Below are 26,673 nucleotides of genomic sequence, written 5' to 3'. Positions count from 1 at the left end.
TTTCTGTAAAATGGCAGGAGTACGCAGATGCAGAGGTCCAACCAGCCACGCTAACTTGCAGACATTCTGCGTCTAATTTCTGTTTTAATTTCCGGACAAGTGTTAAAATGTCAATGTCTCTGGTTCAGCAGCTTTAAGGCCATGGATAGTATAAAAGGATGTTCCAACAAGTCTTCCGCAGCTCCTCTCGACGTACAGGTTTGAATCAGCGTCTGGGGATAAAATGGGGACTGTATTTTCGTGGTTTTGTTTGAACGGCGCTCGCTGCTACTCTTCGGTAAGGATTACGCTCGCGTGTGTGTAATCACCAGCGAAAATCGGGGAGTGCAGCTGCGTCTGCGGCTGAACGCGTGGTGCACTAGTAGGGAAACTCAAGACGTCTGCTGGGGTCTCGTTGAAAGCTCGCTTATTTTTCTCATTGTTCCGTCGACCATACTTTTTGTTCTCTCTGCAAAGTGATATTAAAAAAATAACGTTTTAACGCGTAGCGTTGAGGGCCCTGCGTTGCCCAAAATACGGCGGCGGCGGCGGCGTTGACCGTGGGAGAAAAATGTGCGCTATTGAAAAATTCTTTAGCATCACCTTGCGACTGTGTCCTGCCGTGCACGCCAATTATTGCCAGGTTCGGACAATAATAAATAATATAACTGACCCTGGAAACGAGACTGTTTAAGTTACCCAAAACCCAAACAAATACACACAACAAACAGAGGAAAACTGAAAAATGCTAAGAGCGTGCTAAGCCTCGAAGAAACTGTCACATAGTTCAAATGGAGTAAAAAGTCTCAGTATGTGTTTCTCATTTTCACAAGCCCGTCGCACTGCTGATCATAAGCGCAAAGTCATGACGTGATGGTAGCGATCGGCCAGGTCACACGTCGAAGTCCACAGTGGCACGGCGCGCTCCGTGCTCCCGTTCGTGTCTTGAACGTCGCTCCTTGGACGCGCCGCCTTCGGAGACTGCCAGACCAGACGGCTGCAGACGTTTGCGAAGACGGCCTAGCGGTTTGAGAAGGCGTGCCTAGGGTGCCTCGATGCGCGCCCGCTCCGCTGAGGGTGGCGCCACTCTTTGAAGGGGTCGGCGCCGCCAAGACCGGTTCTCGGGAGGCGCCGCCGCCATTTTCTTGCATCGCGCCGCCGCCGACTCCCGCGCTAGGCGCGCTAAAAGCGGCGCTCTTCACAAAGTTTTCTGCAGAATGCCTGAGTGCTGCGTTCCCCAGTGTTCTAACAGCGCTAAAAATGTCTGGAGGGTGTTTTCGTTTGCTATAGACCAAAAAAAAAAGGCGGCTTCTGTGGCCGGTGAAGATCAAGCGGGACAAGTCGCAGCCGACGAACCACTCCTGCATATGCAGTGTAAGTACCTGGCTTCTCAGCAGTGCCAAATCCATTTGGGGCTATTGTCAGCTTGTCTGTGTCGCTGTTTCTAGATAGCAGACGTACGGTTTTATATGTTTATGTTGAGGTTTCATCACGCTTTTGCGGCCTTTTTACATTTGATTGAGGCAAACGGACGTGGCCTCTTAAAGCGGGGGTCCGAATAAAACGTGTGGCGCTTTGCACCTTCAGTCATTTCACTTTGTATCACGAAATAAGGCGCTCGTTGTAAGAAGGTGTGCGACCTTCTCAGTCCCGAAGCGTCATCCCAGCGCATCATGCTTACTTTACCAAAAGCGCATTTTTGGCAGTCGGAATGATATATCCCGAAGCGTAAAACTGCATCCGACGCGTTATGCTCGTGTTTCTCCGCGTTGTCTCAACTTAAGGTCTGTTATAAGTCTGGTTGTGCGCAAAAAGTATGAGATTTAAGACATTTATTCTCGCTTATCATGCCATAAAAGTAGCGCATGAAGGTGAAAAGAAATGTGTCAATTACACCTCTATTTTGTGAATCATGTGCGGATGTAAGCCGATATGCGTGGATGCCAGTTTGTTCTGTTTGCTTGATTTCACGTCATTTATTCTTATTTCTCGAGAGAAAAGGCACCTATATTGACAATTTATCGTGCAGGCTCACTTGAAAGGATCCTGTTTTGAACAAAACCGAGCAGAAGGATGGAAGAAGCTGAAACCAAATGCTGTGCCAACGCCTTTCCCAATCAGAGGTAGGCATTTACCATTTGATTCACTGCGTGTTTTCGTATAAGAACGTACATTACTGAAGAAATCGGTGGTGGCCGCTGGGAAACGTTCCATGGCATCTGAGCCGTCGGTCTGGCATGCTTCACTTATTTTGACTTTAACACGTTACGCATGCATGCAAGTATGTATATGTATCGATGCTGCTTCTCCTGCTCTTATCGGGAGTCACTTCCACCTATTCAACTGTAATGTCGATCAGCCCACGCAACAACCTTAACCTCACGCATCCACTTAATCCATTTCCACCGGAAAAGGCACAATCGCTCGCCCTGGTTAATTATGACAAGTGTAAATGCTGAGATGCCTGTCATGCAGTGTTCCCGCTTTGTTCTTTGTCTTGATTTCCCGTTCCCCTGATTACCACGCTTTCCCTGAACTTACTGCTTAATTTGATCATTGGTTTGCATATCGTTCTGCTTCCAGTTGCTCCAAAGCAGCGAAAGCCACCCAGAGACAGAACGCAGCCTGAGCCCACATCCAACAATGAAGAGGTGGACAACCCCGCTGAAGAACCTCACGCATAATCAGAGACAGCGGAAATGCTCCCCGAGTCAACTCAAACGGTATCACAAGAGACGTCATCGGAAAACCTCCAATTCAACAGCCCAGGGGTTGAAGCTTTGAATGTCGGAATTAAAAATTCGGCAAATAAAACTCTCACAGCTACTGAGACACACAGGGATTGTACTGAGTTGAAAAAGCAGTTGGCAGACCCGGAAAAAAGATATACCATCACACACATGCTAAGAACGCAATTCAAAACCTCAAAAAGCAAGTTCGAAAGCATTCTAGGGTAATCATCATTACCTGTATTATAACTGCAGTGAAGTGTGTTTGTATCATTTTGCACATAATGTATTAGGTAACAGCAGTGGAGTATGTTGTTCATCATTTTGTACAAAGTGTATTTTTGCTTCAAGGTATTAAATGACCATTCCTACTTCCGTGTAAGCCTTTATGTTTAGATTTCAGACCAAGGACGCTAGTAAGATTCTCGCCGCGGCGGCCGCTTTTCTGATGGAGACAATACAAAACGCCCGTGAGTTCGAGATTTCGGCGCATGTTAAAGACCCCTAGGTGGTCAAAATTAATCCGGAGCCCTCCACGACGGCGCTCCTCATAGCCTATTTAGCGAAGGCGCGTTAAACATCAATCAATCAATCAATCAATCAATCAATCAATCAATCAATCAATCAATCAATCAATCAATCAATCAATCAATCAATCAATCAATCAGTCAATCAATCAGTCAATCAATCAATCAATCAATCAATCAATCAATAATGTTTCGATTGCACAGTGCATGCATGAAACAGTTTGCCGCCAGGTAATCCTATATATCTAAGTACCGCATAATAGTTTCAGTGGCCATAAGCGTGCCGGACATTCGTACTAGCAGTTCCCTTCCTTCGTGTACTTCGCCTACTTTCTGCTATGTTTATATGTAAACGCAACGACGGCAAGTTCACGGCGCCGGTATTACAACGACGGCGAGAAGTTGCCCGCCGTGTCAACTATCGTAAAAAAAAGACAGGCTTTCACCATACCTTCGCTAATCATCTCAAAATAGAGAATCCTCCACCAAAACCTTACTCTTCTGTTCATGTACCATAAAAAGGAATGTATATCAAAAGTAAAGCCAAACAAGCCCACACTGTTAGCGAGACCAGCACTATCAAGGCGCGTCACGCAGCAAACGCGCGCCCCGCGTCCAGCGGATGCAAGAAAATGGCGGTCGCGCTAGCAGACGACGCGGTTGTCTTCACCCTCAGCGGAGCGGGCGCGCGCGCATCGAGACACCCTAGGCGTGCCACGGGTCTGGGCGCCCTGCCGGCATACGTGTCAGTCACAGTCCCACCAGGCCTTTCTGTTCTTTGCCTTCCACGATGGTCCCTTTCGCCGACCGCTGTCGCTGGCAGCTTCCCATTGGCCGGCTTGTGAATGTGGGGTGAGTGACCCCGCAAGACGATGGTGATTATGGTGCTCTCGGGTTTTGAAACGTACCCGCAGAGCGTGTCTGGTTTACCGTCTTCTTCTTTCTCTTCACTTTATGACAGAATCCCACTGAAACCGCTAGTATCATAACTCGCTACACCAACAGATGGCGGGTGGGCGGGAACGGGATGTTTTCACTGATCTTAAAGTTTATATGCGATGCGAACGGGGCCCGATGACGCTAACGCGTTTGACGCTTAAAGGCTAAGTTCATGCGTCCTCCAATTTTTTCTGTGTGCCTTTCATGTAGAATTTATTGCCTTCGTTGGCAGTTACGACAAGCAAAAATAGCATACACACGGATATAGGCGCCTATTTTAAGTACCCACGTGCCTACGCTATTCATACGTACGAACATTCACTAAACGTACCAGCACAATAGCACTCACCGGGCTAACATAAACCCAAGCGCAACCGCGAGGAACTTCCGGCCCTCAATGCGTATTTGCTTCCAGACAGAAACTCGGGGACATATACAATAACCGCACTGGCACGGCCGCGAAGCTCTTACCGTCGCAGTGTCGCTTATGTGAGGGCTCCGCATCTGCTTTCGCGGAGGACAAGCACTAAACCATAACACTGGTGTGTCCAATTTCTTGTCTGGCTACGCCATTCGAGCAAACGTTTATAGGTGCTACAACTGCGCGTGTGCAGCCGCCGAATCCGCCTGGCGACAAAAGGCCCCCAAGGCGTTGTATGGATGCAGGATCCATTTGTCATTCCTCCGTATGGGCAACACGTGTGGTGGTGGCAGCTGCGATGCGGCTGGGAACTTCCGCCATGCCCCCAACAGCATCCCCTGACTCAGCCGTACAATTCACATTAAGGTGTGGCTGCTGTTATGCATACGTGGGCATGCGAGCTCGAGCCGAACCCAATGTTACACCAGTAAGCCAGACGAGCGGAAACAACTTTCTACAGTTCGCACAGACTCAGTTACGTATACTTACCAAGGCGAAAGACTATATGGTGTGCCTTTCGGCCTAGTAATGTTTCTATGTTGCAGAGTGGCTAGCCTTTCACGTTACTCGCAGCACTCAGACGGCCGTTCGAAACCTGTGATACTTACGCGCGAAATGTCCGGGATCATTTCCAAGACCCTTCCAAAGAATTTCATAATGCACGGCAGCATCGACTGTAAAAAATTACAACCGTTCCACTCAATTGGAAAGCTGTCGGAAGTGCAGAGCAGTGATTCGCCATAATGGGCAGCAGCGCCGTTATACGCTTTCTGCTGCATTTCAAATTTCCCGCCTTGTCAATGCTCGCGCGCCCCCTGCCTGAAACTGCGCCAGCGGGAGTTCTGTTCTTTTTGCGCTTGCTTTAATTTTTTATGCTGGAGCTGTTTTGCGTCACTTCGTTCGCGCCATTTTTTCTTGCGCGGCTGGAGCCTTTCTGCGGCATTTCGAACGCGCCATTTTTTTCTCGCGTGGCTGGAGCATTTCTGCGTCATTTCGAACGCACCATTTCTTTCTCGCGCGGCCGCTTTTTTTTACTAGTCTTGATTCTTTTGACTCTTGACTCTCTTGACTACTTTCCGTATCAACACCAGGCTGGAACTGACACTAGTAAAGAGAGGGCGCCACCACCCTTTTTCACAACCAGTGCTTTGCTTTTTGGGGCTAGAGCAGGTTGCTTGCGAACTAAGAGCTTTGTGGGGAAGTATACACAAAATGACGGGGTATGAGTGGTCTGCGGAAAAGGAACAGAAACTATGCGGTACATAGTGTTAGAATGTGAGGGTATCCATCCAAATCTACATGAGGGAAATATTCGGCTTCCAGAGGCCCTAGGATTTAAGGGTAGCACAGAGGCAGCTAGCTTCAAGGCTGTTGAGACGACGAAAAGAAGATTAGAATTCTGGTGGATGAAAAGCCGAGAGGGGAATAGTGCCTAGGACAGTTACCACCTGTAGCAGGAAAAATAAGAATTCTAGCTGCCTAACAAGTTTTTTGTGCCTGCCTAAGAGTGGCGCTAGTGTTAAACGAAGAGTGTTTAAACAAGGTATATTAGTTTCTTTAAAGTTTTTTTTTTGTAAGGTTACGCATCATCACCCAGCTACATAGAGGATACCCCTATAAATCATCAATCATCATCATCATAATCAAATCACTGCTCCGCATTTGACAGCTTTCACGTTGAGTGGAATTGCTTGAATTTTTCATAGCGGCAGAAAACCCGTCTTTTTTTTTTTTTATCTGAGAAAGCCGTTTCGCCGGTTTCCTAGGGTTACACAGCAGCGTAGACTATACAACGGTGTTACACCTTTGGATAGGATTGTTTACTTTTTTATCTCGGTTATCCCTTTACGTGTGCGCTAAAAAGCGAGACGAGCAAGCAGTTACGTTAAGAAAAACAAAGGCCGAGACGTAGGCAACTAGAAGGTTTATTTTTTGCGCGCATCTGGGAAAGTTTAAGGCGACGACTCGCTTCCATCATGGAATAAAGGCCAACTTCTTGGCGTTTCTTCGGGTCGATTTTCTAAAAGGACAAACTGTGACGTCAATAACGCAGGAGAGCTCTATCGCGCTGGATATAAGCAACACGTCTGGGCAGGGCGCGATATAGGGCGGCTACAAGATCTAGATAATGCCAAAGTGCATCCAGTGAGTGTTCACAGCTCCCCACAACTGTTTGGCGGATACGTTACGGATTGACCAACGTTTGGCGATGCCTCACACATTTGCAATTATATTTATCTACGTTTCCCTGTGGCAGCCAATGCAGCGTCATGAAGCCTTGTTTTACAACGTATTTTATTTGAAAGAACTCGCTGAACTCCATTCTGGCCTCCAAAGACGTCGTCCCCCGCCCCCTTCCCCTAAAAAATTACACCCATCTCCCCGAAGGGAACCATGGGTACGATGCGGAGCGTCATGGGGGTTCCGTTTGCGTTTCCGTTATGTTTGTTAGCCAATTTTGGTGGAAATGTAGTGAACCCCGTAATGCTCATATATCCTACTCATGGTTCCCTTCGGGGAGATGGGTGTAATTTTCCTTATTGTATGCGTATTTACGCGAGTGAGACGAGATTGAAGTGGTATCTAAAGGCCTTCATTTAGGTTTGCACGTCTTCTTACTTTGATTAAGACGGCCTTAAGGTCGCTGAAGTGCACAGTCAGTGGATCTCGCAGCAGCGGTTGTATGTAGTCGTCGCCGTTGCAGTTCACCGCCGACGCCGCGGGACATACCCCCGAGTATAAGACGTGGGGGATTGGCCAAGAAACGGTGGTGTGCGGACGCCGGACCACCGCCGACGCCGCGGGACATACCCCCGAGCATAAGACGCTCCGCATCTAAAAGATAAATATTGCAGAAATTTCAAACGTCGCGCTACACAATGTCAGCAGAAATAGCACAGTGGAGGAGGAGGACTAAACTTTATTTAGGCGAGCCTTAGGTGCTGATGTCTGGGCACCCGCCTGGTGGGGGTTACCGCCCGGATACTAAAAAATCAGTTTTCTATTGCGTTAACTTCGTGCTAGTGTACGATCAAACGAAACTGTAGAGGTACGACTACAATCTCACAATCATGTCTCTTAACGAATGGTTTGTCGGCGGGCCTTAATCACACCAAGTTTCCGTGACGTCATAAGGACCGGGCGAGAAAGTAGTTGGTGAATCACCACTACTACTTCTGTTTTTCTTATTATCTAGCTCCGTGTGCGTGCGTTAAATTTGAAATCATTGCTATCGGAACCAAACAATATTTTCAATAAAGCAAGCTTGGATTTTGTCTTCACTGTTCTGTAAAGAGTGGGAAAGATCAAGCTGCCTGCAACAGAACCTTTCCTGTAAAGAACTGTAAACAAGGTCAGGGGTATAGTTCCCCGCTATTAGTATTAGTGCGAGCGTTTGGGAATGGCCTCGCCAGAGACCAAGCGTTGTGGCCGCTTTATAGTGTAACACGACTAGAAGAAGCGAGAGGGTTCCAAAACGAGCCGGGAGCCGCTCCGTCGAAAGAAAGATAAGCACTTTTCAGGAAAGCACAGGTGGGAATTGTCGAATAAATGCTTAAGCAACTCTTATATACACCGAGCTTCTTTATAACTGCCCACCTATACAGTGCTGGGAAGGCCTTTTTCCTGGCGTCGTATATGAAATGCACCGTGATAACATACTCGGAAGGCTTGAGGACATTTTATTAAATAATTTCGTTAGACCCCACAAAACGCCTCATACCGATGACGATGAAGATGACTGATGATTGATAGCGGTATCCCTTTGTAGCGGGTTGATGGCGTGTCATCTTACTGAAAAAACTGAGAAGAAACTAATATTCCTATGTTTTACACTCTCAATTTAATACTAGTGCTGCTCTTAGGGCACACGCAAAACACTTATTAGGCACAAAATACTTATTTTTTCTGTTACGGGTGGTAGCTGTCTTAGCAAGATTCCCCTCACTGCTTTTCGTCCACCAGCATTCTAATCTTCTTTTCGTCGCCTCGACAGCGTTGAAGTTAACTTCCTCTGTGATACCCTTAAATCCTAGGGCTTCTGGAAGCCGAATATTTCCCTCTAGATTTGGATGGATATCCTCGCATTCTAACACTATGTTGCGAACGGTTTCTGTTTCTTTTCCGCAACCCACGCATACCCCGTCATTTTGTGAATACTTCCCCTCAAAGCTCGTAGTTCGCAAGCAACCTGCTCTAGCCTCACAAAGCAAAGCACTGGTTTTGGAATTATCGTAGAAATTTTCCTTTCTGATGTCTAATTTCTCAGCCCTGTACATCTCAAACAAATTTTTAGCTTCCATTTTTTCTCTCCATTTATTCGTTTCAATCTGCCGTGCCTCTTTTTTGGTTACCTTGGCTATCTTGGATTCTCCACTGTTCTTTCCGTATTTCATCGGTAGCACTTTGTAAGTTGGCTTCACCTTTGTATATAAGTGTTCTGCTAGAATAAGGCTTTGTAGTAAATATCTTCGCAAAATATCATGATTCCACGGAGCGCTACACTACGAGCCCCTTTAGTGTCGTCATCATTGCTGTACACATACACTGCTGGAAACTTGTGGGAAGACATTTTATAGGAACCATAAAAGAAGATCGATATCAAGGCATGAGTGTCCTAGAACATTTTCATTTTTAAATGCGGAGCATTTCTTAGGCTCACCTGGTCCTCCGTCGTTGATGGCGGCGCCGTCCACACGCTCACTGCGCATGCGCAACTCTCCTCCTTACACCCACAGCTCCGCGATACTACACTATAAAAAAAAGAAATAGTTAGCGGCGCCCGGTTTCGATCCCACGACTCTCTGGCCGCAACGGGAGGTGTGCGGTGCTCTTCCCACTACGCTACAAATCCGGGACAGGAGCAAGTGCTACGAACGCGCCTTATGTCCTTGACTCATTCAAACTACGTCAAGAAGCTACTGATACAACGAAGGCACGCGAAGCTGAACGTCAACGGAAACGACGGACTGAAAACTTTAGGGGGGGATGCTGAATTTCCCGTGGGAAAGCTGTGGCGGGAAGCGCCACGCGCCTTGCAGCTCAACCAGCCCCGTCCGCAGCGCCTCTGACGCTGATTGTGGCAGGATGCCCCTAGGGATTGGCCAACCAAAGAATCCATCACGAGATAGGTTCGCGTTCAACCACCGTCGTCATCTTCCCGTAGGGGAACCGCCGAAGAAGCAGAAGAACGAGAAGACAAAGCTGCTTCTAAGCTGCTTGGTTTTTCGCTTTCCTGGTTGAGGTGATCGGCCAACCTTCAGGCGGATTAGCGGTTGTTTCCCGCCATTCTTTTGGTCTTTTCTTTTCTTCCAGGTTGCTGGTTTCCGCGCCTGGATGTCTTTTTGTCTCCTGGCCGGGGGAGTTCCCCCTGGGCGGCCTCGATTCGTCCGCAGGACATGCAATTGGAAGCCCTAAAGCGCAGTGGGGTTGGCAGCATCCCCGTGGCCTTGGTGCCAGTAAGTGGCGGATTCATCCGGCTGAAAAACCCGCGGGCTGTACAGGCGGCACTTCGAGCGGCTACTGAGAAGTTCGAGCACATTACGGAGGTCCGCCCGTTTGGCAAAGGTGGCGTCTTGTGCCGATCGTCAGACGAGACCTGTGTCGCTGACCTCTTGAAATGTACAATGTTTACCTCTGTTCAGGTGAGTGCATTTATCCCCCCTCACCTTGCTTGCGTGAAGGGCATCGTTCGAGGTGTTGATGTTCAGATGACACCTCAGGAGGTACTTGAGCAGTTTTCGGTAGCGGGAGTCACCTCAGTTTACCGTTGCAGCCGTGTTGTAGAGAAAAACAGGGTACCAACAGAATCTGTCATTGCTACATTTGTTGGGACGCAATGTCCATCGGAGATTAAAGTATGCCTCTCGTTTACCGTGTGGAACCTCTCTCTCCCCGGCCTCTTCAGTGCCACAACTGTTGGCGTTTTGGCCACACATCCAAGGCATGCAAATCGTCTCCCCGGTGTCGCGCATGCGGTGAGAGCCATTCTGTCGAGCTATGTACTGCCCAAGATGCCAAATGTTGTTTGTGTGGAGCGGCACACCCAGCTGACTATTCTAATTGCCCTGCGAGAGCTCAAGAAGTCCAAGTTGTCGAGGTCATGGGTAAGCGTCGCTGCTCGCGCGGGGATGCTGTTACAATTGTCAAAGAAAGGACACATGGTTATGCTGGAGTTACGGCCAAACACTCTCCATCACTCGCTGATGCAGCCGTAGTGAATACCATTGTTGCAGCGGTTGAACAAGCCGTTGCCAAGCTCCAACAGTCTTCCCTCGCTGACCCAGCTTTTGCTTCCGTTGTAGCAGCGGCTGTTGAGAAGGGTGTCTCTTCAGTAATCACCCAGTTAACTTCCACCATAATCGAGTGCGTGTCTCGCACAGTGGTGACTCAGCTGGCGCCACATTTGCAGCCCGCTCCCCTTTTGTGTACCTCCTCTCCCCAAGTGATCCAGCAAGTTTCCACCGTCCCTGAAGGTCCGCTGCTCTCAGCAGCTAATCTTGCCTCGGATTCTGTTAAAGTCTCGTCTACTCTCGCTACTTCGGTGCGTGGTTCGGAACATCCTACTTACGCTGAGGCTGGTACTTCGTCTGTTCGTGGTCCTACGGCCGACAACGAGTATATTCCTCCCCTTTCGCCCTCTTCAGACTCGGACATGGAGCTTCAGGCTTGGCCTATGGAGACTGTTCTTCAGTCTAGTAAACGTTCCGGATCACCTAGTACCGAAACCCTGGAAGTGCAGCCAAAAGCAAAATCCAAGAAAGGTAAATCTGTTTCAAAGCCCAAGAATCAGATATTACAAGCTGCAGCTGCTGCAGCCGGTCTCTCTGAATCATAGGGGTTCTAAAAGTCGTTCAGTGGAATTGTCGCTCCGTTTCGGCAGGCTTTGCGGATTTACTTTGTTTGTGCTCCCAATTTTCCCCAGACGTAATTTTGCTACAGGAAACCTGGCTTAGTAGCAACCAAAAATTTGGACTTTATAATTACCGCACTTTTCGACTAGACAGGCCAACTCGAGGTGGCGGTCTGTTAAGTTTGATATCTACAAAGTTTGCCCACACCGCGAAGGTGTCCTTCCAACTTCAACGCCCAGACTGTGAAATTTTAGTGCTGGAATTAAAGCTACCTGGTTGCCTCCCCTTCTCATTGGCCAACGTGTACTTTCCTAGTGGCGTCGTTGATTCCGAACCACTTGATTTGGCTATTGCTTCGGCTGTACCTCCCATTATCTTTGCAGGAGACTTTAATTCCCACCACGTTACTTGGGGCTTCCGGACGGATTCTTGCGGTAATCGCTTGTTGGATTGGATTACAGATAACAACTTAACATGCATAAATTCGGATTCTCCAACCTACCATAAGGGACAAACGCAATCTGTTTTGGATTTAACTATATCTTCTCGAGGTGTTTCAGTGCCTTCTTGGTCGACCGTTGATGGCGGGTCGAGTAGTGACCACATCCCAATAGTTTTTGACATTGGGTGTCCCATCCGTTCCGTTAACCGCCAGAGCCGTTCTTTTGTTAACTATAAAAGATTTCAAACCTCTCTGAAGGAGTCCCTGTCCTCTCTGGTCACACAAAATGAAGCTGAATGTGCGACAGGCCTTTGTTCCGCCCTTTCCTCTTCAGCTCAGTCGTCATTATTTGAAGTGATGTCGAAGAAGTCAGTATTGCCGAGTCCCTGGTGGGACGAAGAATGTTCGCGCTGCTTTAGACGTAGAAAGGCGGCCTGGAAGAAACTTTGCCGTAACCTATCCCCGCTTAACTGGTGCAACTACAAATATTTTTCAGCGGTATTCAAACGCGCTGTTTCTAATGCTAAACAGACTTATGACACAGATCGATCTCTGTGTCTCTCCAAGCCTAACAATAAGCGTGCGCTTTTTCGCTGTCTTCGATCGCGGAAAGCAGTACCCTCTCCAGATAATACAGACTCCGTGGTGCTATCGTCAGGTGAACTCTCAGAGTCCCTAGAGTCGATAGCTGATGGGCTTCAAGCTCGTTTTTCATCCTTCTTAGCGATGTCATTTACTCCGCCAGACGTGGTAGACGACTTCATAGAGGTAACGCTATCAGAGCTCGCTGACATCATGACTAAATTGACTGCTGCAGCTCCTGGCCCAGATGGCATTACAACTGAAATGCTGAAGTTATTATTTGACGAGGCTCCCAATCATTTACTTAACATGATCAATTATTCTATTCGACATGCATGGATCCCCGATGTCTGACGTCTCGCCAAAATACTTCCGGTACTTAAGAATGCTGGTCAGGGCCTCTCGATTGAAAACGTCAGGCCTATTGCGTTGACATCTAATGTGGTTAAATTAATCGAGCGGATTTTGCAGCAGCGCATAATGCAATTGGTGTCCAGTTCTAGAATCTTTAGCCCAAGACAAATTGGTTTCCGCCCTGGGTGTTCGATTTGGAGTGCGCATATGGACCTTGAAAGCCGGATTAAACTTGCCCGTCGCACTAACCAGTTTTCGGCCCTAGTAACCCTAGATGTAGCAAAAGCTTTTGATAGCGTCGAATACCCTGTGTTGTTGTCCCGGTTACAAGTCTTAAACTTCCCAAGGTATATCATAGCTTGGATTTGTGAATTTCTGAGAGACAGGCAGTTCAGTTGTGTAAAATTTAATGTTACCTCCTCACAGCGGCCACAGTCTAGGGGCGTTCCGCAAGGGGCGGTCCTTTCCCCTGTTCTTTTTAACATCCTTGTAAGCGCTATTCCGGTGGTTTCTGGTGTTTCTACATATGTATATGCCGACGATATTGCGTTTTTTGCATCAGCACCTGACATTCAATCTCTTCACAAATTATTGCAGTCTTATCTGAATATTATTGCCTCGTGGTTGGACAGTATTTGTCTCTCTATCAATGTGAACAAATGTTCTTTATTAGTTTTTCCAATCTCAGGTCCTGTTAACATTACTCTCAGTTACCGACAGTGCATAATTCCTCAGGTTCCTTCTTTAAAGTACCTCGGGATTATTTACACCAGTGAACTTGACTGGACCCCACATATAGCCCTCATTGAGGCCAAAGGTGCACGTGCTGTTGGGATGTTGAGAAGTCTCAGTCATAGGAAGAAGGGCATGCGCAGAGAGACCCTTCTTATGATATATAGAATGTACGTTCGCCCCATTTTAGAGTTTGGGTGCGTGTTATTCTCTGGGTGCGCCGCGTATAAGCTTCATCGTCTGGTTATTCTGGAGCGCCAGGCTCTTCGCTGCTGTTTAGGGTTGCCTAAGAATGCAGCAAATGCAGTAGTTTACTTGGAAGCGCGCGTTCCTCCTCTGCTTAATAGGTTCCGGATTCTGACGGTTGAAACTTTTCTGAGAGCTTATAGCTCTGAGGTGAACTGGGAGAAGTTTATTTTTATTGCAGAACCAAGTGCGTTTATGGTGCACCAATGGCCCAGGTCCTTATGTCCACAAAGCACTTTGATACAGAGCTTCCTTTCTCCATTGGGTGTAGCAATAAATCAGATTATTCCATATACTGACAGGAGTTCACCTCTTTCTATCAATTTCCGGAACATTTTCCCCAAAAATGCTAAACTTTTACCAGCCCGGCTACTCAATCGCCTTCTCGAAGATTATTTGGCCTCTATGCAGCCAGGTGCTATAATTTATACAGATGCCTCTCAACGAGAAGAAAAATCCGGTATCGGAATATTTTCCCTTTCCCTTAACTGGACCTTTTCGGTTCGTCTGCGTGATTTTATCCCCATATTCTTTGCGGAATTCCTGGCAATTGTCCTGGCGCTACGAAAGCTGGATGTGTCAATTACATCTCCAATGATAATTTCCGATTCTTTTTCTGTATGCCTAGCCCTTTCTTCCCCTAAAGACACTCCCCTTCTGCGGACGTTTCGGTCACTCCTGCCACCTCACTTCACTGAAATTCACCTTCTTTGGGTTCCTGGTCATGCAGGGATCACATACAACGAGACTGCCGACTCTCTAGCAAGGGTAGCACTTTCTGGGCCTGTAGTAGACGTCGTAGAGCCGACAACTTTAATAACAGCAGCTAGGTACCGTAGGATGCTGAAACTCCAAGTACAGCAAGAATCGGTTTTATTATCATTAAGGGATTTCAATCATCTTAAATTTTCATGGAAACCTGAATGGTGCCCTTCACGCAACTTAGAGGTGATTATTACAGCCTTACGTTGTCGAGTACCCAAGTTAAACAGCTATTTGCACAGGTCTCGTCTGGCGCCAACAGCTCTGTGCAGCTATTGCAACGAAGACGAGTCTGTCGATCACTTCCTTTTGACATGCCGACGTTTTTCCCGAGTCAGACGTCAGTCCCTGGAGGTGCCGCTTAACAGTTTGGGGATATCCCTAACAGTGCCGGCTATTCTATCGTTCGGGGCATCCGAAACGGGGTTCTGCCGCCGGGATGTATGCTCTGCCCTCCTGCGCTACATTGAAAATTCAAAACGATTCTCTTTATGATTGCGATTGGTCACCCTCGCTTTGATTTTTCAGGGTTTTTTTTTTTTATTTTTTCCTTTTTCCTCAAAAAATTTTCAAACCGGTCTAAATTATCTTTCCTAAAAGTCGCGTGATTAGAAAAGAATTCCATTCATTTTAACCATCCTCTGTTGATTGGCCGATCCCCTGATTGGGTATGTGCCATACCTAAAGGCCCAACAACAACAACAACAACAACAAAGCTGCGAAGAGGAGGGCGTGTACATTGCTCTCAGCCGGTGCACCAATGTCAACAACCTTTACCTCACCAAAGCTGACGGAGACTACCGGTTCTACCACAGAGACAGCATCGACAAGAACATGATGGACGAGTTTCGGCGCCTGGAGAACCACTGCCTACTCACCGTAACACAACAGCACTTACGTGCCTTTGCCACCGGTGTGGACCCGGACGCAGAATTCCCTCTGGCGCTAGTAAAAACCAGATCACTCAACATAACGGCAACACAATGGAACCGCACGGAACCGCCACGATGCTTCGCATCCTCATCAGGGTTCCCCACGGGAAGATGGTGTAAATTTTTTTAGCATTTTTGCGTGCGCCGAAACTGTGACGAGTCAAGCCTAGATGGACATACAGGATTGCTCGTTGAGTCAACATAAACATGTAGGCATAAAAAACAAAACACACCGGAGAGTGGACTTTACCCTTGCTGTCGTCGAGCCCCAAAATAACAGCCGGCGCTACGAAGAAAAGAAATCCCAACTAGAACAATGGCGCGCCTCTTTCGTGCAACTTAGCAGTTATGACAACTATACTTGAATTTAGAAACTACTTGGACGTCAGCAGAACGGGACTGACTAAACATGAAGTTAATATGCAAACACAAATGTCAACAACGCTGCAGCCGGTACACTCTTAGCTTTTTAATCCATTGTGTGCAAATTTGACACGCTGCCAACCGTTCACGGCCGAGTAAAGGTGATCGCCTGTAGCCTTTTCACCCTGTTAACCGCGGAAAGCACAGGCTCCTCTGCACTTACTTGATTTTGCAAAACCTGTCTGTAGTAGTCGATTGCGAACAGGTTCATCACTGACATCCAAACCAGCATTGCCTCTTGTATTGTATTGAGAAGGAGCAGCTTGTTAACCACCAGATGCGGTATGCAGTTGCCCGGTGGACACAACCCCTGCGACGGTTACCCTGAGAACACTGAAAATTTTTAGAGGATTTCAGTTCCGAGCTTTTTTTCGATGGTGGAAGTCAACTCGCGAAAAGCACGCCATTGCGCCGAAGTCAAGACAGCGATGACGGATATCCTCGGCTCATCATTGGATTCAACGCGCCGACGTCTGCGATAGCTTCTGTCTCGGGGTCTGGTTATTTCAGTCTTGCAACCTGTTGAGCTTAGTATAAATCCGTCGGAACAGATTCATTTCCGGCGGTGGTTTCCAAAATTTCGGGGAAACGTGGGATTATTCCAAACGCGACTCCTTTTACTAAAATTTTGGTAAGTCTTATGAGCCCACCTGCAGGTCCCTCACCCCCTGCAAACTTTCGTTGCGCCAGAGTCCATATCGGCTGGTGTGCAGAAAGATCGCGGGCCTACGTACTTTCCACTGACACCAGCCTTGGACAGGGTGCTCGAGCTCGAAAAACACAATGTAAAACTGTGGCATTATCGGAAATTTTTCTCGTCGTATAAACTGCCCAGGGAAAAGAAACTCGCATCAAAGCGGGTGCAGTCCCGCTTCATGCAGGAACTGCCGTGCAGTTCTAGTGTTTGTGTGCATTATATTGCTTGCTACATTGACTTTTTCGGTCATCTGATGTGCTCTTACCGAACAGTGAGTCGAACGTTTTCTGTGCGCCGTATAGTATAAATACCATTACTTGATTTTGTGGACCAGGCAATCTGTGCAGGTAATATATGCAGGCTGGCCACAAATTAATTACCACATATGCACCAATACTGCTCCACACATGTCTGTGAATATCGCTAAGCTACAAGTAAGCAGGTCAACGAACTGTGCAACTGTTTTTTGCCACAATCGGAAGATATTTTTCGGTCGCGCGCGGTCTCTTCTTTCGCTCCGAAAGAAACAGCGCCATTCTTACACACTGACCTCTCGGGTATTTCAGACACACATCGCCCAGGCTCAAGGACTCCGTCCAATTCAGCACCACTCCGTCTCAACGAAGTTTAATAGGTTGGGCATCAGGCTGGAATGCGCGGTTCCCTTTACAAAAGCCAATAAGGGGCACTTCTTTGTTTATTATAGTTTATAACTTGTCCAGCGTTGAACAATCGGCTGCTGGAGATACCCTCTCTGCCCGGCCTTCTACTTTCCGAGTAAGCAACATTTGTCTAAGGGAACTTCGGCGTGGGCGTCTTTTGAGCGTAGACGGCAAGCTCGTAATGCAAGTAACGACTTTTCGCGAGCTGAGCGCATTGCGCGCAGCCAACCGCATACGAATTTTCGCGGAATTTGGGACACGAAAACAACAACAAAAAATGTAATAGCAAGCTACTTCAATTACTCGATTGTTGCGTCTACGTTCCCGATATTTGTTTATGTATTTTCTTAAACAAAACCTCAGACATATGTGAGACAAAGGATGGGCGTCGGCAGAATTTTGTCTTAACTGCCGAATTTTGTCTTTAGGGGGGCAAAACCAATTTTATTGAGGGGAAAGGGGGAAAGGGTGAGGGGGCTGGCAATTGAGACATACTCCCCTTCTTGCATTTATGTGCTCCAGGTAGAGGTTACGTCGAATTCGAGGTAAGTTCATAGTGAGTTTTAACGTTTCCAACCAATTTTCGTGCGATTTTGGTTAATTTGACGTCAGTATGAATAGCGAAGTTAAGGTTGGCGTGAGGTAAAGTCAGGACAGGTCACATAGCTTCTTTGTGTTAAAATGGGTCACAGCTATTTACCTCAGTCCCCCCCCCCCCCCACCTCATCTCTACAGACAGATAAAAAACAATCTTTAATGAGACTGGCAATGTCAGCCGAGCTAAGCCGCCTGGCTTGCTACTCCAGATGAATGCGGTGACAAAGACAATTATAATGATGAAGAGGAACACATATGGTTTTAAGTACATACAGTGCCTGATCAAGACTTGTGCCTTTTAGGTAGGCCAATAAGGCTTTTGTAGCACGAGAGGCACATTTGGAAGAATGCCAGGGACCTAACACGCCCCTCAGTTCTAGTCCTACGGAGACCGGCCGGCCTAAAGACAGTGCGAGAGACACCCCTCTTTGCATACTAAATCGCGCACAGTCACACATTAAGTGTTGCAGATCTTCTCGCACGTCCCACCGTGGGCACAGTGGCGAAGTGGACTGGTCGATTTGTAACAGTAGTATCGCGTGTAGGCGACATTCAACCGCATACGGTGGAGTACTGCTTCATCATGCTTGGTTATTCCAGGTGGCATGCTAAAATTACAATGCGTATCGACAGTGTAGAGGGGCGCGTAATGATGGGATCCGTCTGCCCAAATCGATTGCTGCACGCTCCATGCCACACTGGATGCAAGGGCTGAAGCATCTTTCCGAGGAAAAGGTGCCCGTATTTGTGGTCCACGTCGGTTATGCTCTGTGGGTACTGCAGCGTCCGCCTTCACATTTCCAGTTATTCCGCAATGGTCAGGGAGCCACTGGAATGTCATTTGATGGTGCGCCTGCAGAGCTTGAAGATGCAAAGCATGTACATAAAGGAAAAACTGATCTTTCGTTAAAGACGCCAAGCATTGCAGTGCAGCCCGAGAGTCCGTGAAGATGACCTGCACGCGTGCAGGCTTCTCGATGAAAATGAGCCAAGGCCAGCCGCAAAGCTGCAAGTTCGGTAGCCGTAGATGATGTTTTGTGGCTGAGCAATTCACTGAGGCACTCTGGCGTGATGAAGGTATCCACACCGCGGCAGTGGATGATGTGGATGACACCGATCCGTCAGTGTTCAGATGTTTGTGTACTCCGTATGTGGGGTACTACTACTACTACTACTGCTACTGCTGTCGCTACTACTACTACTACTACTACTACTACTACTACTACTACTACTACTACTACTACTACTACTACTACTACTACTACAGTTGAGCGACGAGTCAAGAAAATTCTCCATGGGCCGACGATGAAGATGCTTTTGGAACGTATAGAGCCAGCAAAATCAACGACAAAAATGTTTATGCAAAACAGAGAGAGAGAGAGAGAGAGAGAGAGAGAGAGAGAGAGAGAGAGAGAGAGAGAGAGAGAGAGAGAGAGAGAGAGAGAGAGAGAGAGAGGGAGAGAGAGGGAGAGAGAGGGAGAGGGCGGTAGGGAGCCAAACGAGCAACCTAGTACCTCTGTACACTCCCAAATTCAGATCCAGTGGGGCACGAGGCAGTATGGTTCTATCACGTCTATCTGCTTTGCCCTTAATTGCACCAGGAGAAAACGCTTCCCTGGGGCATCGTCGTGCACGCTCGCGCCTTGCGCGCTCACGTGTTTCCTGCGGTCATGTTCACCCAAAACGCCTTTGCAGTATTTGCTCGGCAGCCGACGGCATCCACCCCGGGACACATAGCGCTTTTATTACGGCCAGACGAAAACTACGGGCCTTCAGGAAAGCATGCAAGGGGATGCAGCGATGTCCCTTGGGTGATATCAACAGCACTGAGCTGTTGGCGCCATCGCTTAAAGCTTCAGGTCCACAGAAATTAAACACAATAAACTCTGGTCCCAGACAGATGTGTATTAGTCAGCATACTTTCCACGTTTTCAAGAACCGATTACTGTTTCCGACTCATGACGACGCAGCCGGCAACAGTGAATTAGTCTCGCGTGAAGAACGCTTTCTTTTATTTTGGGAGGAATGTTGCGCACAGCACTGCATACGAAAGAAAAATAACCACAAACCGGTTGTTTTGCTGAAACCCACAATTTTTATTCTCGTGTATAAAGTCAAGAGGGATATTTAGAAATCGGAGGCCATGGGAGCAAAGTTTTGCTGTTGTTTTTGTTGCCCCCCATGTCAAACCTTCGACATAATCATCACTGCCAGGACTTTCAATTGGTCACATTGCCTGTCTGTATTAGGAATATGCGTCTGACACACTTTCGTAAACGCTACTGCTTATAATTGGAACAGCACCGTTCCAATTAAACACGCCTGCCTACTCGCTTTACCGCAAGAGCGTGCGGAAATCATTCACGGTATATGGTGAGTCAAAGTCGGTCGCTGTGGCGTCTCTACGTGTATATTTGATTAGCTCCTCCCCGGATCAATAAATGTTGCAAGATCCAAACAGGCAATCCGTGCCTCGAGAGGTGCCGGTTGACGGCGGGCAGCTGCCGGTTTGCGGCTGTGCATGCCCAGCGTCGAGAATGGCTATTACCCACGAGACCTTCGTCTGGCAGTCGTCAGAGCTTTATGCACCATCCCTCCATGGTGTTTCAGTATGCATGTACCTAAAGTACGCTGACCTAATTTCGCCGTGGTGGCAATACAGCCACGGTTTTCTTCCGCTACTATTCAACGCCTGCAGCCAGAGTTACGCTGGGAGTGTCCTGGGATCAGGGCCCTCTCTCAGGAACATAGCAAGACCGTTGTATAAAGGCGATATTTCGGGTGTAGTGAGCTTTGGTCCTGCATGGTAGTTTAGCGGGAAAGCCACTGGCGCACCACTAAAGAGGAAGGGGGGAGGGGCAAATCAGATTCTCCCGTGTCTCAGGCATTCATGAAATCGAGACAAGCGCCGAGAACGTTATTGTTTTTTTTATTATTTTTAGCTGTTCACTACAAACTTTAAATTGGTGCATTACACCTAAAAAGAATATGCGCGAGGGAAACATGATGTGAACTATGTTATCAACTAAATAAACTAAACAGGTGAACATGATATCAACTAAAATATCAGCGAAGGGAACATGATATCAAAGCGCTGAGCATGAGGATGCGAATTCGATTTCAGGCGGCGGCGGCCGCTTTTCTGACAGGCGAAAAGCAAAAACGCCCGTGTGTACGAGTTTTCGGCGCACGTTAAAGATTCCCAGGTAGTCAAAACTAATACGGAGCCGTCCACTACAGCGCGCATCATCGCCTGGGTAGCGTCGGCGCATTAAACCCCACAATCAATCAATCAATCAATCAATCAATCAATCAATCAATCAATCAATCAATCAATCAATCAATCAATCAATCAATCAATCAATCAATATGATATCAAAGATAAATGGGACGCTAACAGGACTGGGACCAGGCCCAAACGCAAGAGTTTACTAAAAAAAAAAGCCGACAAAAACTTGTATACGTAGCGCAATTCAATATGAACCATCACCAACTATCCCCATTCTACGTCCTTGTAAACTATGTGTATACGCGCGTGTTTTCATGCCCGCCTATCTATTATGTATGTGCTTGCTGCGTGCCACAACGTTTCACACTGACCATTTTGTACGGCTGTAGATTAGGTGCTGTCATGCTGGCACTAAAGGTTCGGGTGTGCCAAATCTGCGCACCAAAACCTGCGCTCGGTATGCCAAATCAGCCGCCGTCCTTGTGTTTGGTTCACTCTGTCTTCATTACGTTCCCGCTGGTCCAACCCAAGAAAGGCATTCTAACTCGCCCAGATTGCAACATTTCTCCATTTTTCGAGGCTGAACGAAGCTGGTTCTCCCGTTTTCGAAACTGAAGACGTCCTGCCAACAACAACAAAAAATTATTTTCTTCACGTTTGCATGTCCGCGGCGAAGCCCCACGTATCGTCCATCACATCCGCACGTCTGTTTTTGAAATGCGAGAAAGCACAATGTCTGCGTTTATGCTAGAATTATGGCAGATCTACGCAGGGAGGAAAAAAAGAGGGCCGTGACTTGGAACAAATGGCTTCGAAACGATGGCCCAGTCCTGATCATAAACTACAGAATGAAACGTGCTCACTTGTAGATTGGTTAAAATTTTTGTTGTTGTGTTGTTAGGGAAACCGTAGGAAAGTGTGAGAACTACCCTCCTTTTTATCGCTCCTTGTGGTTTCTTTCGCAGAGTTTGAAAACTATCATTTTGCAAGCTGATGCGTCCCTCTCACGTCGGTGGCGTCTTCAGCAGCATTCTAAATCGCTCGGTGGTGGAATTTCAAATTCGGCGTCTCTCCCTCCCTCCCTCCCTCCCTCCCATCTCTTTCTCTCTCTCTCTCTCTCTCTCTCTCTCTCTCTCTCTATATATATATATATATATATATATATATATATCTCTTTCTCTCTGAGTGCCCTCGTACTTCGAAAATGTGCATGGGCAGATGTCCTAGGCAGCCAATATTGATTATCATTTCATTCAAGTGGCCAAGGGCACTCTGCTCTTGCGGCCATACACACGCATGTTTTAAAGACGATATTCTTGCTTGGGCTTCTTAAACGCAAAAATTTTGATCTCTGTCTGTCTGTCTGTCTGTCTGCCCTCGATTCAGCTACCCGGCCAAAAGTTAAAGGTTTATACAGGCAAAACATCTCCGAACCACTAAATCTGACATCATTCTTCAAGCTTAATTGTCAACTTTGCTTAGAAGAAAGAAAACATCAGGTATTATATTCACCTGATCAGTCATATCGGTTTTATCAGTTAGGTATTACAAATACATAAGTGATGTTATTACTGCTGTTTTAGTTAAAAGTACACGCGGGCGTAGTTTTTGCGATATAAAACAAAAGAAAACGTTTAACATATTATTTTAACCCCGAAATACAGAACGGGCTAGCGCTCTAGCCTTGGACTCGAGCCTCCAGCGCAACAGTAACAAAATGTCCCAACAGATGGAGTGCCAGCAGTGCGAACGCGGGAAAATTGAATCGCAATCAGCAACCCTCTGTTGCGTAATAATAAGAAAAGCGAGACAGGAGCGGGAGAGCGTGACAGGTGGGCTGCAAGGAGAGGAGAGGCAGTTACGTGGCAGGAGCACCAGAATGCTATCGCCTTTCGGTGACATTTGCAGCGAAGCGAGCAAATACGCGGCGAATCTACTTCTTTTATTACAAGCGAGTCGCAACTTTTCTCTACTGCCCATTAGCTATGTCCCATTCTTAAACTTTGTTTCCATTCCACAGTATCTTTTAGTGCAATTTTTCTAATTTTAATGCTCAGCTATTTATGGCGTCTTATAGCTTGTATTCACTGGAGAGGCACGCATGCAGGCAACCACGTGAGTGGGCAGTCACTGGATACGTCGGGCTCCGCGGGATGGCGGTACTTGTCCGTGCTAAGCACACGATCTCGTTCCGAACTCAACCCCACCGAACGCAAAGTAATGCCTGGAGTCCAATGTGAGTGCGAGTAATAACATCTCTGTTGACACCACCATTTAGAAGGAGCAGACGACGCACGCTGGTGTTCTTTTTATTTTTTCTTCGGCGTGCGGGCGCAGTAGCACAAGCCGCGCCATGCCCATGGTGCATCGGCAAAGTCCGTGGCCGTTTCCAGTGTTGCCAGGCAAAAAAATTGACGGCTAAACTTTTCAGTGAATACCCCCTATAACTCCCATGATCAACTCCTCGAAAATGATCATATACATATACCAGCAAGTGGCTTGACTTGTCTCGTGAAGCAACAGCTACCGAGGAGCTCATGTGTCATACAACAAAGGAGAACCAAATTAGAATGGTCCACATACATCATGACACGCGCTCTGGCGAGCAGATTAGCCTCTTCTGCTCTCGGCATGAATACTACATGCGCAGCTTGCACGAGGCAAGCGACAGCGTGCGGACAGCGCGTTTAATTGTGCACGCGGTGTCCGCCTAACGCTCGCGACGAAATGGATGACACCCATTAGGCCGATTAGCAGCGTCACAAGGAGCGCTGCCTGTGGCTATTATTGATTGCAGTGCCTGGCGGCGACACGACAAGGGACACGACAAGAGCTAAAACACGAACAAATCAGAGTAGTACGCAGGCTCTGCGGCAACCGCGATGCAGCGAGCTTGCGGGCCAGCTACTGTAGATCTTCATGCGAGTTCTGACTTCACAGGTGACGGTAATCGGGCGTTCCCGCTCTGCGGCTCACGGTTCCTTTTACACCGCTTGGACTGTCCCTGACTATTCCCGTTATACCCGCTTTCCCGCTGGCCAACGTCAATAAAAATTCAGGCCAGGAAACGACAGCTGAGTGAGAAGATTTTCCCATAGACTCGACCCCATTTTTATTTCGCGGCTGAGATCGAAAGTCGTCACGAGCGGAGGACGACGTTCATCCGATGTTTCAACAATATGGACGTATAGCGAAGGAGTCGGCACAGGCTATGAACCGCTCTCGTACATCTGTCACTGCCTTGCCTTCAGCTTAGGAGATTACAGCACGAACACGCGGTCGTGGCAATATAAGCGGGTGCGTGGGTATGCCGAAATGCTCCGCCCGGCATTCGGAGCCAAGATGGAAGAGGAATCTTGCCGGACTCCGGGGACGCAGCAACAAACAGTCTTTTTCGTAGTATGTGTTTTTTTTTATCTAGCTGTAGCGATGCTGTCAACAAGAGAGAGCAGCAGTGGCCGACAAGAAGGTGCAATGCCCTTTTTCCGGTAAAGTGATAGAGACGGATGGCTTTCTGGGAGAGAAAGCCTCTTCCGACATCTGAGCTGATCAACAAAACGCATGGGCCAAATTCCTTGTCAAGGCATATTAGGAATTCATTTGTTTCCGTTTCTTCTCGCGGAAGTCACCAATAGAGTTTATAGGGGAATTGTAGGGAACCCGAACTGACGTAAACAAGCCCGGAGGCCTCACTTGGATGCCTTCAATAAGATCTCAGAAGAAAAAGTAAAAAAGAAAATGTTTACAGTGTGTTGCCATGTTCGCCCGTCGGCGACGCACGTGTCCGCGGCGTGTCCTTGAAAGCTATGTCCTGAGATGTTGACGTGAGCTTTTCGCGAGAGAATGACAGGGGTGTTATACCATGCGTTTCAGACTACGCGCCTTAGGCCAGCTTTCGCCATCTTGTGAATCGTCTGCGAAGCAGCGCCCACACCCGTGCTCTGCGCCATGTTTCCACGCCTCAGGTTGAAACCATGGTTTCAACCTGAGGTGTGGAAACATGCAAAGTGGCTTCCTTATCAGCTGTGTTTTGTTAAAAGCGGTAACAATTTACTTTCAGAGCACTGCAGTGGAGACCAACAAACACTCCGAAAAAAATTAGTAGTGGCTTAGCTCTGCTATGCCAGGATATACGTAGCGTGAGCTAAGGTTCAGCAATCCAGACCAGTCCAGTACAGTCCAGTCCAGTCCAGTCCAGTCCAGTCCAGTCCAGTCCAGTCCAGTCCAGTCCAGTCCAATTCAGTCCAGCCCAGTCCAGTTTGCAACATTCGTGCTGTGCATACAGCCTTTCCTTCAAGTTGAAACATCAGAAAAGGTAGATATATTTATAACGCAGCACATCCGCCCAAAGTCATTTTTCCTTTAGCGCTGTACATAACCATCACAGCGAGCAACCACAGCCAAACCATTTCAGAGTAGAAACAAGGCCAACGTGGCAAGGGCTTGGTTCCATTCCTCGCCGTGTCGAAAGGAAGTGGCTGTGTGCAAGGCTCGACATCCGACCCAACCTATTTTTATTCTGCTATTAGTCACGTCTCTTGCGGAACGGGTTGAGGACGGAAAAAGCGACTAGGGGTCTGCTTCCAGGCCCATTCTCCCGTCTTGCGCGGAATTCCTCCCCATACAGCAACTCCCCTAGCAAAAGTCGCTGGAATGCGCAAGGCGTCCAAAAAACCTAAGCGCAATTACGACGACTCCTTGGAAACTGCAAAGGAGAGCTCTATCTCTGCACATCTCACAGCATTCTCATCGCCATCATACTGCCACGAACCATGTTTTGGGATTATTTATGGGTTGTTTTTGCCAACCGGCTGCGCCGGGCTATGTTACATGTGTTATCCGTGGGCAGCTAGGTGAAGCGCATGTTCTTTTCTTTATTCCGCACGTGTTATCTGCTTTGATAGGGAGAGTGCCGCGAACTAACGTCACTAGCCTAGAAGAATCTTCTATGATCTACAGTGTTATGGATTCAATTCGACTGCTGCAATTCGAATGCAATTCGCTGACTGCTGCTTTGAGTTGTTAGGGGAGTTGTTAGGGGAGCACAAGTTCGCTCCAATAAGCTTGTTTTCCAATAAACTTGTAGGCTTCGTGACACTATATCGTAGTGAAAGCCCTAAAGAAGTAGCTTAGAAGGTAGTAGTTGGGATTATTAGCAGGAGAAAAACCACCGAGCAAGGGAGCGTCCTCATCTCGGTGCCAACATTGCGACAAGAGGACTTCATGTCATATGTTCTCACCAATTCCTTCTAAGGTAGCCTCCGCCCCCGCTCAACCTCCCCCTTTCGTTTGGGGGCCTTTTCATTGCCTTATACACTACAGACAGAAAACTGGGCAGCGAAGAGACTATCGATTTCCCTGCTTTCTGGCTTGGCACGTGCCGGGCCCTTGTCGCACATGTTACGCCCTTTGCTATCTCGCTATGGGTGTTTCCGTATACGCGTGCAAGGGCGCCTTATTTGCAGATCTAATAAAACCCGGCTTAGGCCGTCGGTCACGAGCCGAAAGGGGGCTACGGAAAGCGTGGGACAACAAACCTAATTGATTTACGTATAATAGGGGTGAACGC

General features: G+C 47.7%; 1 protein-coding gene and 1 long non-coding RNA gene across 2 annotated transcripts in view; one reads left to right on the top strand and one right to left on the bottom strand.

Annotated features, from left to right (window-relative positions):
* Ador (Adenosine receptor) overlaps positions 1-26,673 on the bottom strand; it is an 88,073-nt gene that overhangs the window by 31,750 nt on the left and 29,650 nt on the right. The window lies entirely within an intron of this gene.
* On the top strand, positions 1,027-2,864 carry LOC144145707 (uncharacterized). Its single transcript, XR_013317572.1, has 3 exons — positions 1,027-1,353; positions 2,009-2,102; positions 2,563-2,864. It is a non-coding gene; the product is annotated as an uncharacterized LOC144145707 (long non-coding RNA).

Source organism: Haemaphysalis longicornis, unplaced genomic scaffold, assembly GCF_048455015.1.
Source record: "Haemaphysalis longicornis isolate Haplotype H1 unplaced genomic scaffold, Haemaphysalis longicornis Haplotype H1 scaffold_7, whole genome shotgun sequence".
NCBI lineage: Eukaryota > Metazoa > Arthropoda > Arachnida > Ixodida > Ixodidae > Haemaphysalis > Haemaphysalis longicornis.
The sequence above is the reverse complement of the archived record's forward strand: the minus strand, read 5'-3'. Positions and strand labels throughout refer to the sequence as shown.